The sequence below is a fragment of the Eptatretus burgeri genome, chromosome 9, assembly GCF_056783735.1.
Source record: "Eptatretus burgeri isolate ZD-2024b chromosome 9, Ebu_testis_v1, whole genome shotgun sequence".
Classification (NCBI taxonomy): domain Eukaryota; kingdom Metazoa; phylum Chordata; class Myxini; order Myxiniformes; family Myxinidae; genus Eptatretus; species Eptatretus burgeri.
In genome coordinates, this window is record NC_140969.1 from 86,964,166 (window position 1) to 86,977,323 (window position 13,158).

The following is a 13,158-nucleotide window of genomic DNA, read 5'->3' on the forward strand; positions in this document are numbered from 1 at the left end:
ACTCTGCTACAGAGCGTCGGTGCTGACAAAGCAGTTTCTTGGCCAAGGGTTATACTGGGTGGTTTGACATTGCCTTAACAGCAGTAGTTTGGGCAGTAATTTGTTCAGGGTGCCGATGATAGCTCGCCTACTCTTCGCGTAGGACACAGTGGGGGTCTTTGACGTCCACAAACTAATGCCGGCAGATGTGACTCCCATTTAACGTCAATCAATGGACAGCACACCCATTGATGAATCATTCCGCTTGTGAAACGGTTTATAGCCGGGTCGAGATTCAAACCCAGCATAGACATCTTAGAGTGAGTGTGTGTACCTCGAAACCATCCTGCCAGCCCCATGTAAACATAAAATGTCTAAATCCTGCCCATTATTCCTCCAAGTGTCCCTCTGGTGTGCCCCTCTACCACGCTGCTAGTGTATATTTAATTGCATTTCATTTAATCTATTATTTCGCTAGTACATCAATGAAAACGTACAACTATAGTAAATAAATTGTAACCCTGCAGGTTTGCTCAAAAGTGAACTAAATCACTATCGAGTATATTCCTCCTTCCCACCATGTTCCAGCTGTATGGTTCTGTTTTGTTCTGTGTTCTAGCTCTTGCAGGAGCTTCAACTTTGTATACAATAAAAAGAATAGCATGTCATGAAGGCTTTTTGGCCTTTCCTCAGAGATTTATCTGGAGTTGTAGCTTGAGACATCATATGCTTATATTAACAAACATGTTCCTTTGAGTATGGTGACAATTTCTTTGCATCTTTCCGAATTGATTATTTATCTCTTCCATTTTGACAGGAGCTCCTCCATCCCAGCAATGGTGTTGCTGTCAAAATCAATGCCATACCAACACCCACTCCTCCTCCCCTCCCCCCCACCGAGCCCACAAGAATACCTCTAGTGATGGATCGTTTTAATTTTCCATCTGAGCTCTCCTGTTGGAAGGCTAACCAGACTGAGGGCAATTTTACCTGGCTATGTTCCCAACATGTGTGTATCCATCCTAAGGCAAGCCAAAAGACATTATCTTGGAAATCTCAAGGCCAAACTCTCCAGCCAGTCTTCTTCCTCAAAGTCCTGGGAGCATCTTGTGAAGTCCATCTATGATATATGCTCCATCTCCATCCCTTCTCTCGTGTCACATGGCCTCAGTGCAGAATCTGCTGGAGACAAGGTTGAAGATCTCCACTCAGTTTTTGCCTCGAAATCCCCTAAACCCAGCCATCCCGCTGTGACTACACCTTACCTCCTTGTACCCAATCCCTTCTCGACTATGTCTCGTTCATACCCGAGAAAATACAAAGAAAGCTGTCAAACATGATTCTTCATCAGCATGGGCTCAGATGGTTTCAGTACTCACGTGATCAAATCTTGCACTTTTGCTCTTGCTTCTCCTCTGTCGACTCTCTCCAGCCTGTCTTTCACTTCCATCTAGCACCAATCTACCTGAAAGATAGCTCGCGTCACTCCCATTACCAAGACTGGTTCAAAAGCAGATCATCTCATCTACAGGCCAGAAAGCTCACTTCCAATTGGAAGTAAAGTAATGGAATCCATCATTGCAACTGATGTCAAGCTTTTTTTTTCTTCTCAAAAAACCTGATCTCTGAAGCATCACTCAAATTTGGATAACATGAGCTGTTTCACTTTTACACCAGGCCCTGGTTGAAGGCCCAAAATCTCAAACCCTCATCCTTACCCAAATATATTCTAGCCCCATAAACCCAAACTAACTTACCAAACTCGCTTATTTGCAGATCACTGACATATATATATATATATATATATATATATATATATATATATATATATATATATATATATATATATATGTGGATCTCTCTCTCTCTCTCTCTCTCTCTCTCTCTCTCTCTCTCTCTCTCTCTCTCTCTCTCTCTCTCTCTCTCTCTCTCTCTCTCTCTCTCTCTGTTAATTCCCTTGCCTTGTGTATCCAACTGTATTTCCAGTGCCTGACTGTCAGTTTGTCGACTCTTTACTACTCTCTGTCACCTTGTTCTTCCATGAGCCTCACTCAGTTTTGGAATAAAAAAAATGTATAAAGAACCATCTGCCTGGACATACACCAGGAACTTGGATGCAGGAGGAGGCCATTTGACCGATCAAGCCTGCACTGCATCAACACCATATCAATCAATCCAACAGTTTAGCAACTTCCATGTGGGCTGGTGTGAGGGGTGGAGTAGTGAGGGAAGAGAACAGTGGGACAACACAGACATATCACCATGGTTGTTCACACACACACACACACACACACACACACACACACACACACACACACACACACACACACACACACACACACACACACACACACACACACACACACACACACACACACACACACACACACACTATATATATATATCCCCATTGTCTCAGGATGCTCACCTGCATTTTTTTCATTTATTTATATTTTCATTTACCGATCTTGTCCGAAGATTCTGTGAACTTTTCCGGTGTACCGGCTTTGATGTCCATTGGCATGCAAAATTTCAGCTTTCTATGTCATCCAGAGGTACCGATCATTAATATTTAATATTAATATTAGTCAGTCAGTGAGTCAGTCAGTGGTTAGAGCTTTATATAATACCAGCGGGGTGTGTTAACACATTGTGTACCCATACGAACCATGCTTCCCCATTGTCTCGGTCACTCACCTGCATTTGATTTGTCATTTATTTCTTTTGATGAATTTATATTTTCATTGACGGATGCTTTCCGACGGTTCTGTGAATTTTTATTGGCGTATTGACTTCGATCTCAATCGGCACACTGAATTACTATGCTTCCCCATTGTCTCAGGTCCCTCACCTGCATTTTTTTTTTCATTTAAAAAAATATTTTCATTTACGGATCCTGTCCGAAGATTCTGTGAATTTTTCCGGTGTATCGGCTTTGATGTCCATTGGCATGCAAAATTTCAGCTTTCTAAGTCACCCAGAAGGCACCGATCTTTAATATCAGTCAGTCAGTGATTAGAAAGAGCTTTATATATTATATACACATATATATGTGTGTGTGTATATACACACACACACACACACACACACATATATGTGTAGATATACTGTATATATATATATATATATATATATATATATATATATATATATATATATATATATATATATATATATATATATATATATATATATATATATATATATATATATATATATATACATACAGCTCTGGAAAAAATTAAGAGACAACTGCAAAAGTATCAGTTTTTGTGGTTTTACTATTTATAGGTATGTGTTTGAGTAAAATGAACATTTTTGTTTTATTCTATAAACTACTGACAACATTTCTCCCAAATTCCGAATAAAAATATTGTCATTTCGAGCATTTATTTGCAGAAAATGACAACTGGTTAAAATAACCACAAAGATTCAGTGTTTTCAGACCTCAAATAATACAAACAAAACAAGTTCATTTTCATTTTTAAGCAACACAATACTAATGTTTTAACTTAGGAAGAGTTCAGAAATCAATATTTTGTGGAATAACCCTGATTTTCAATCACAGCTTTCATGCATCTTGGCATGCTCTCCACCAGTCTTTCACATTGCAGTTGGGTGACTTTATGCCACTCCTGGCGCAAAAATTCAAGCAGCTTGGCTTTGTTTGATGGCTTGTGACCATCCATCTTCCTCTTGATCACATTCCAGAGGTTTTCAATGGGGTTCAGGTCTGGAGATTGGGCTGGCCATGACGGTCTTGATCTGATGGTCCTCCATCCACACCTTGATTGATTTGGCTGTATGGCATGGAGCATTGTCCTGCTGGAAAAACCAATCCTCAGAGTTGGGGAACATTGTCAGAGCAGAAGGAAGCAAGTGTTCTTCCAGGGCAACCTTGTACGTGGCTTGATTCATGAGTCCTTCACAACCACAAATCTGCCCGATTCCAGCCTTACTGAAGCACCCCAGATCATCACCGATCCACCACCAAATTTCACAGTGGGTGCGAGACACTGTGGCTTGTAGGCCTCTCCAGGTCTCCGTCTAACCATTAGATGACCAGGTGTTGGGCAAAGCTAAAAATTGGACTCATCAGAGAAGATGACCTTACTCCAGTCCTCTACGGTCCAATCCTTATGGCATTTTGCAAACCTCAGCCTCGCTCTTCTTTGCTTCTCATTGATGAAGGGCTTTTTCGAGCTTTGCACGACTTCAGCCCTGCCCCTAGGAGCCTGTTTCGAACCGTTCTTGCCGTGCACTTCACCCAAGCTGCCGTTTGCCATTCTTTTTGTAGGTCACTTGATGTCATCCTACGGTTGTTGAGTGACATTCGAATGAGTTGGCCGTTATCCCGGTCAGTGGAAAGTCGTTTTCGCCCTCTGCCAGTCTGTAGCTTTGTTGTCCCCAATGTCTGCTGCTTGACCTTGTTCTTATGAACTGCCGTCTTTGAAATTTTAAGGATGGAAGCAACGTGACGCTCACTGTATCCCTCTGCCAGTAAAGCCAGAATTGAACCCTCTTTTCCTCACTCAAAACTTTTCATTTCAACTCTTTTGGCATGGTCAATAGTTTTTTTTAGATCCTCGTGGAGGATCTCCAAGTCTTACTCACGTTGTTGTTCTTCATCTTCTTCTTGTGGACTTTTTTGTTTCACAGGGTCCAGTTTTCATCGAAACTTCCTGAAACTTGGCATATATATGTCAAAATACCCTGCACAGACAGTAACCATCTCCAATTTTGAAAATTCCTCCGAGAAAAAAAGTTATGAAGTCAAAATATCTCCCCTAATGAAAATCGCCGAAAAAATTATCTCCGAAACTTAGCAAGCTTTTTGAATTCTTTTTGCGGAATCGAACAGGCCATTAGCAGCGATGAATTACCGCACATATGATACATCACTATGACGTCATATCAATTTTTATGACGTCATTCCTATTTTTTGACATTTTTTGTTTCACAACCCAGAGTTTTCATCGGATGTTCATGAAACTTGCCAAGTATATGGAGAAAGCCCACGCGCATGCAGTAACAATCTCTAATTTTGGAAATTCTTCTTAGAAAAAAAGTTGACATCATAATATCACCGCTAATGGAAATTGCCTATACCATTATTTCCAAAACTAGGCAAGCTGTTTGAATTTTGTTTGCGGGAATCAAGCCGGGCATTTGCACAGATAATTTATCGCAAACCTGATACATCACAATGACGTCATATTCGTTTTTATGACGTCATCATTAAGAGGATGAGGATCTTCGCTCATTTGAGCTTGTTTTGATTCCAATTACTTTTGAGGTACTACTAGCACTGTTTTTGCCATCCAGCTGGTCCTATTGCAAGAGGATAGTGATGACCACAGCAGTGGTTTTTATACTTTCCTTGTTAAATAAGATTCGGTTCAGGTGATCACCTAATTGGTACCTCACTAAGTAGAATGAGGTGTGCCTGTGTTGGAATTCAACAGACACTGGAATGGAATGGCTGCCATACATGTGGAGATGGTGATTTAAATTTTTTTTGGAGTGGTCTCTTATTTTTTTCCAGAGCTGTATATATATGTGTGTATATATATATATATATATATATATATATATATATATATATATATATATATATATATATCTTCTTCTTCTTTTGGCTGCTCCTGTTAGGGGTCGCCACAGCGGATCATCCGTATGATCCGCATAGTGATTTGGCACATGTTTTACGCCGGATGCCCTTCCTGACGCAACCCTGGTCGCCTCTTACGACACAGGGATATGGTGCACCTATTTAACTGGGGTATACACCGGCCCAGTACACTGGCACTCATTTCGCCGACCTCGGAAGGATGACAGGCTGAGTCAACCCCCTGGTGTATTAATCCAGTGGCCCAATGGGGCTTGAACTCAGGACCTTTTGGATCCCAAGCCGCTGCCCTAACCACTGCGCCAACACCAGGCTATTATATATATATATATATATGTATATGTATATGTATATGTATATATATATATATATGTATATGTATATGTATATATGTATATGTATATGTATATGTATATATATATATATATATATATATATATATATATATATATATATACATATATATGTATGCATGTATATATATATATATATATATATATATATATATATATATATATGTATGTATGTATATATATATATATATATACATGCAGTATATATGCATATATATATATATATATATATATATATATATATATATATATATATATATATATATACATGCAGTATATATGTATATATATATATATATATATATATATACATGCAGTATATATGCATATATATATATATATATATATATATATATATATATATATATATCTAAATACATATATTGATATATGTATATATTACTGGTATTATGAAATATGAAATTCTCCTGACTTGGACCAACATCGTGATGATGACATCATCCTGCCTGCATCATGCCTGCCAACCCCAAAGGGCATCCAGCAGTTCATGTGAGCCCAAGTCAAAAGCTGTCACCGGGCAGATGAAAAGCAAACCATGTGCCTCATGGTTGCAGCAGGTTGATCAGCATCTGAAGGAGATGGGGAGGGCCAGCCATCTGCCTGGGGGATGGCTAGACAGAGGCCCCTGGAGTACCAGCGGAAAGTGGACACAGCGAACCGCTGCTCCAGCGCATGATTCCTTAGCTGACCTGATCTGACTCCCTGTATCCAACCCTCTCATATGCAAGTGCTCCTGGACACACTATGTCTTTTTCACCTGAGAAGGTGGAGAACTTTATGGCAAACCTCAATGCCGATTCTGCAACAGGCTTGTTGTTGACATCAGTCCACGTGTCATAAAAAATATGCTCTTTTATTTTCTTTACAACAGTGAGGTTCATGGAAGAGCAAGGTGGAAACGAAAGTGGGACAAATATCAAGGGAATGAACGGACAGGAAAATAGGAGAGGGAGGGGAAGATACAATGAAACAAGCAAATAATATGGTTGGGTTAGGAGAGGTTAATGGGGGCAATAAACACTATGGGTCAGAATTTGGGGTGACAAGAGATGGCGGTGCACTGCATGCTTGAATCCAAGGATGGAAAAGTGAAACAGCAACCTCTGGAAGGTGGTTCCAGAAATGGAAGAAGTGAGGAATAAACGCGTTGAAGTGTGTGCACAACCTGGAATTTGGAAGCCTAACCGAGAGGGGGTTTCTTGAAGAACGCATGCATCCTGGAATAGATAGGGAGTGTCAGAGAACTGACGGAGTATACGGAGCAATACCGGAAAATAATGGTAGAAAACAGAGACCATCGATATGCCTGCAATGTGAGAGCAACAGACCTTGTGGTTCGGCCTCATCATGGGAGATTCCAATACTTCAGAGAGCTTTAGATTCCACAGCATCCAAGAGAGACAGATGTGATGCTGGGGAGAGTATTTCTCCAGAGCTGTGCACAAAGACCTTGTGGACTGTGAATATCTCCGATCCTCCAAGGAAAGACTTGGATCGATGGAGGATGCCAAGTCAGTGGTTAGCTTTTGAGGGTTTCTTTGTCATGTCGTCAGCCACTATACTGCTCATCCTCTTTCTGCTCTGTTCACCCTATCATTTGCTTTCGGTCACCTTCTATCTACTTGGAATGTTGGCAATATCACTGCAATACACAAACATGATGCAAAAAACAGATCCTCTTTACTAAAGGACTATTAGCTTACTTCCATTTTTAAGCAAACTCATGGAATCAATCATCACAGTCATAGCCAGATGAGGTGGAGGTGGAGGCAAATTCCCCCCCCCCCCCTCAAGAGCCGGTGTAGCTTTAATCATTTTGACATAAAAATATCAGGATGACAAGATATTGTGAGATGATAAAGTATCAAAATATCATGACATGACGATGATAACCTGTGATGTAAAAGCTCACGTGACTTGTCATATATTCGACTACTTTTGCAATTATAAATCATAATTCTTTTGGGATTAAAATAATAGTAACAATACGATAAATCTTATTTATTATACATCTGGCAAGTGGCAGCTTTGCCTGACTCCCGAGGCTTCGCCTGCCCTCAAGCACTGTTGAAATGACGTATTTACGTCCTCGAATACGTGTTATGCAAACACTCATATGCCGAAACACAAATAACTGATGGTAGAGCAATCACCAGCACGTTATGGAAGAGCAAAGAAGCCGTACAGGGCCTTGGGACCTCTGAATATCTGATCAGAAGGATTCTCAATGACTTGCTGAACAGCTGCTCGTGTTGCCAGATTATGTCTGTGGAAGGTTATAGTCCTTCTGCAGAAACTGTCTGCGGATTCAGGACGTCGTTCGCAGGTATGTTATTACCAGCCTTCGGGGGAAGCTGTGCCATGTCTCGGGACTTCTTAGCGGCAGTTAATTGAAGGGGTTTCAGATGTTTGTTCATCTATCGGCTGCTCCTGTCGCCTAAGAACTATTATTAGTTCACCATTTTGAAATTGCCCTTAGTTCAATTCTCTAGATTGCTCATCAGTGTTTGAAATGACGAAAGAGGGAATCACCCCATGCAATGGCTGGCTTATTATGGCTGACCTTGCGTTGGGGAAAAGGGTTTCCAGAAAAGGCGCATGCAGCGCCTTGCTTAAAGGACTTTTCAAAATGATGTTCATGTCATTTCAAAAGGGTTGTATTGGGTTGTGCTTTGACTGGAGTACATCTGCGTGCCAGTGAAGTGTACATTTGAACGCAGCCATCTTTTCAGGCAAATCTGTAGCCGCTCACCTAAAAAATATTGGCTCATATGCCCATGATCACAGTTGACATCAAAAACTTCCTTTTCACCAACAGCCTGATCTCACAACATCAATTTAGATTCAGACCTCGTCACTCCATTCTTTACATGCGACTTATGCTCTCAAAACAATGGATGAAGGTCCTCAATCAATGGCTCTCAAGGGATGGTGGCCCTCAATAAACATTGGATGGTGACCCTCTCCCAACAATGGATGGTTACCATATGAGATCAGGGCAATCTCTTTGGACATATCTTGAGCATTTGGCACAGACAGGCAACCTGCCTTGCTCCCCAAACTCTCTGCCTACAGCATATAAGGCCATCTCCTCTCCTGGCTTACTGACTTCCTCCACTCTCTGAGTTAGCGCACAGCTCTCAATGGGATCCAAAAGCATTGGAATCTCTCATGATGAAGCAAAGTCTCTGGGCCTGTTAGTGTCAGATCACAGACAGACTGGTGGTCTCTGTCTTCTATCGCCTCCTTTCTGGTCTTGAACCCTCTGCCCTTTCCTTGCTCTGCTCATCCAACCCCCCTCCACTCCCCAGGTTTCTACAGAGTGCACGTGGTCCGCTATAACGGACTTCTGGTGAAAATACAGGCTAACTACTCACTTCCACTCATTCATTCCTCTTTTCTCTCACCTATGGAATCAACTTCCTCAGTTTGTTCAATTTCATTCTTTCCTCCATGGTTTCAAGTTAGCTGTTCACCCCAAACTCAAGTCACCCCCCCTCCCCCATCCATAATCATGTTTTTTTTTTCTACCCTCATTAAAGCCTGTATCTCACTGGGCTGCGACAGCTCGCGACACCAAATTGCGGTAAAACAGCGATAATTTTCATTTGGAATCACACTGAATTTATACTAAAACACATTTGCGTATGTCTCACGAATATCGCACGAATGTCCCACGAACTGCTGGCGAAATTTGGGATGAACTTCGCCGGAGTTCGTATACATATCGCACGACATTTGCGCGACGTTCAGGTGACAAAACTGAGAATTTTTTGGCACATGCAACTGTCGCGCGACGGTCACACGACGGTTGTGCGACCATCGCGCAAATGTTGTGCAACAGTCGCATGACAACTGTGCGTGACAATTGAGAAATCGGGACCATATATATATATATATATATATATATATATATATATATATATATATATATATATATATATATATATATATATATATATATATATATATATATATATATATATATGAGGTCTCTCCCTTCCAACAATCATATTGTCAGTTGGGAAACGAGTAAGAGAGTACCTGACTGTGAGTACTACAATGTTGTGGGAGCCGTGCCCTGGCAGAACAGGATGGTGGGATTACAGGAGAATGCTGACCAAGCCTGATTGTTCAAACTGTTCTGTTACTTGTCAACGTTGCACCCACAAACATTGTGTGTGACCCAATTGTTCATTTGCCTTGATAGGGGCTTGTGGGTGTGACCATATTTTGTGTGTGACCTAATTTATGTAAAAATATGTGTGCCGTGATTTAGGGATGATGGGAAGGTGAAAGGAATGATGGGAAAGTGAAAACTTTGTATTGAAGGCCATTACTCAGAACAGGAGAGAAAGAGGACAGACAATGCTGGTTTTACAATCTGGACAATGATGGTTTTTTTTTTTGGTTTTTTTTTGTCATATCTGGATTGAACTATTGTGAATCTATCTACATTACATTGCATGGATAACATGTGGATTTCTACGTATATATTAAATTGAGTAGACAATACATTGTGCAAATTTCAGATTAATTTCTTCCGAAAATATTCTCTATTGAATCGCAGTTTTGTCGCGCTCTCAGGGGTCCCAGGACAGATGATCATTTTTTTTTCTCCAATGAGTCACAATTTAGTTTCATAGGTCACCAATCCCTCACGAAGTTGTCACACCTTCTGACTCACGGAAACTAAATTGAGAAGGGTTCGAGACCGGTTCGAGACAACCGCGACGACTCTGTGACTATTTTGAGATAAAGTTTGTCGCACTAATTTTTTGAACATGTTCAAAATTCCAGCGACACCAGAGCGACGACGTCCTGCGACTCACGCGAGGAAATTGAGAACCACCGCGAACGTTTCCAGACATTTTGGAGAATCCCGTTCGCATTTTGTCGCGAGCTGTCGCAGCCCAGTGAGATACAGGCTTAACCCTCCCCAAGCCCACCCCTTCCTTTCCAAGTTATTGTGTCCCCCGCCCCTCACTCCCTCAACCTCTATTTTTTGTTCCATTTCTGTTTCATCTCTGGTTTCCTTCTTGCTGTGTTTGAGTTTGTATCCAGCTTGAGCTTCCACACTAAAGGTCAAAAAACTATTTCTATTTCACTTCCAAACATCCAACAGATGTATGTGGCCAATTTAAGCAATTTGAAACATCACAGAATGAAACATAAAAGAGTAAAACGTCACAAAGTGAAATGTCAAGTATAATCAGTTTTACTCTTCAGCTTTATGACTGACATTTCTTTTCTATTTCTTTCTTTAATTTACTTGCATTTTAATTTCGTCTTTTTTCCTTATGAATTACCCCAGCAGAGGACTTTGGCAAAAAAAAAAAAAACTAAGCTGGCTTTTTGATGTAAACTCTAACAATCCCACAAAGGTACGCTGCACGTTTGGAGACATAAACCAAGGTCTCTGAATGACATCGGCATTCAACATGAGCCAATCCAACTCCAACTATCCAACTATCTTATGAAAATCAGACGGAATTTGAAAATCAGCTTATTCACACGAGATAGCAATACAGTATTGACATTGAACCAACTCACATATAGGAACATTTTTAGTGCTGCGGGTGCGGTGCTGCAAGGGAAGGCAGCAACATAATTCATCAAAATGTCAAGGAATGGGCAGTTGCCATAAAGGAAATGATAGGATTGTGATTAGATAAAAAAAACAACTCCAAGAGCAATAACAAAAGTGCCTTTTTGTGAGCTCATGTGATGCACTTATGTGTAGAATCACTGCATCGCATGCCAATGCATCCCCCATTCCCCCATCCCTAGCAAAGATGCAAAGGCCCGTGTTGTCCTCTACACACTTTGACATGAATAGGCATACGGAAATGACATTTGAAGAGGGAAATGGGAAAGTTTTAAAGCAGAACAAGAAGCAGATACTGCAGATCCCCAAGCTTTTTTGGGTGGTATGAGGAATATATCTCTGTAATAAGAAAGTTAAACCTTGAACTGTTTTTGAAATATTACGTACACAAGCTGAGTTACCAAGATGGTTGCCATTGCAATATAATTGAGCCAATCACAGCCATGATATAATCGGGTTGATATAATGTCATGAGGAATATATATCTGCCGCGTGAAAGCTAGATGTTCAGTGGTTTTTTTCAAAACATCGTGTACGCAAAGCACATGGACGGGGTGATCGGTTTGGATGGATTATATCGGTCGGTTGGACGGACATTGTTTTAATGTCCCCCGACTTTGTCGGAATGGAAGGAGACAAAAATGCAATATAAACAAGGGCGAGAATTGCTTTGCAGTACATGTTCCCCTACCGATGTAATATTTTACAAGTGCAAAAAGGGTATAACTGTGAAAAATCTGTCCGTCCATCCAGACGGACGGACAGGTAGTTGGACGGACAGAAGGACGGACGGACAGACAGAGAGCAAACGTATAGTCCCCTCCGGTGAAACTGGTAGGGGCCTAATAAATATAATAGAGAATAAAGAAAACCACTCATGTTTATTCTGTTTCCTTGCTGAACAATGCTGTGCAGCACCCATCCACAAAGTTACTTTTATCATTACCTTTGCTTCAATCACAAGATGTTACATTTGTATCGCCATGTTTCCCGTGGGAGTTTGTTTACTTTTTAACACACAGTGACCACATTACTATTGTATGTCAGACAGGATGGTGCAGAGCTAGCGCAATTACCTCTGAGCTGTCTCCTCTGGGTTTTATTCCCGAGCTGACTACTGTATATATTAATGCCCTGGTGCTTTATGGACAACGTTGCATTAATAAGTGTGCCATCCATCAGAAGGGACATTAAGCCGCAGACCCATCTGCAAGCATCAATTGCTGGTGAACGTTAAGGACCCCACATTGTTTTACAATGCAGAGTGGGTGTGTTATGTGGGCAGAGTGGGCTGGTACTCTGGTATATTCTAACTTCCTGCCCTGACTAACTCTACAAAGTCCAATCACCTGAAAATCTGCACTCTGGCACACCATTACCCAGCATGGAGCAATTGTATATAGCAGAACCTATAACATGGCGGGGAGAAGCAATGCAATAACACCAACCTTACTCGTGTCGTCAAGGTCAAAAGAAGGAATATACCTGGTCTTCCACTTTCAGAAGCACTAAATACCTCATAATTATAGCCAGGTGTTGGTTTAACGGTTAAGGTTGCTGACTTAATA

At 40.9% G+C, this 13,158-nt stretch overlaps 1 protein-coding gene across 5 annotated transcripts in view; it reads left to right on the forward strand.

Moving 5' to 3' along the window:
- The window catches only part of LOC147020545 (leucine-rich repeat and fibronectin type-III domain-containing protein 4-like), a 365,929-nt gene that overhangs the window by 85,734 nt on the left and 267,037 nt on the right, over window positions 1-13,158 (forward strand). The gene's annotated exons all lie outside the window — the stretch shown is intronic.